The following is a 784-nucleotide window of genomic DNA, read 5'->3' on the forward strand; positions in this document are numbered from 1 at the left end:
CCCTGTGGTCAGACCAGAGAAGTGCAGGGTTCCCAAGTCCAGGCTGTCCCCAAAACCACCAAAGGTTCAAAACGACCATGTTCACCCTGAACTGCTTCAATATGAGAGAAACAGTTCTCTCAAAGATTAAAATAATCTTCAGATTTCAGACAGACTTCAGGATCCCTGAACGCCTCGCTTTAGAGTATCACCGGGAGCAGACCTGGGCCAGACCCAGAACTTTCTGGAGGGTTTATCGTCCCTGGAACACCTAGTCCCCCAGGAGGATCAGGTCTGTGTTTCTCTCCTGGACCTGACCGTGGGTCTGAGGCAGAAGAAAGTCCGGATCACGAGACACTGCAGTCTGAGCTGGAAGGTTTGGACCTGGAACTGTGGGTCCCTCTGAGCACCGTGAGTCCAGTAGATCCATTTTATGATATTTAAATAAATAAAACTAATGTAAAGTTTAGACCAGGGGTTCAGATTCTGGTTCTAAGGAGGACCAAAATAAAAACCAACGGTTCACGTTAACGAAGGCTGGGCCCAGATTAGATGTTGACGAGGGCTGGGCCCAGATTAGATGTTAACGAGGGCTGGGCCCAGATTAGATGTTAACGAGGGCTGGGCCCAGATTAGATGTTAACGAGGGCTGGGCCCAGATTAGATGTTAACGAGGGATGGGCCGAGATTAGATGTTAAAGAAGGCTGGACCCAGATTAGATGTTAACAAGGGATGGGCCCAGATTAGACGTTAACGGGGGCTGGGCCCAGATTAGATGTTAACGAGGGCTGGGCCCAGATTAGA

This window comes from Nematolebias whitei, chromosome 17 (genome assembly GCF_014905685.2).
Source record: "Nematolebias whitei isolate Nwh7 chromosome 17, NemWhi1, whole genome shotgun sequence".
Taxonomy (NCBI): domain Eukaryota; kingdom Metazoa; phylum Chordata; class Actinopteri; order Cyprinodontiformes; family Rivulidae; genus Nematolebias; species Nematolebias whitei.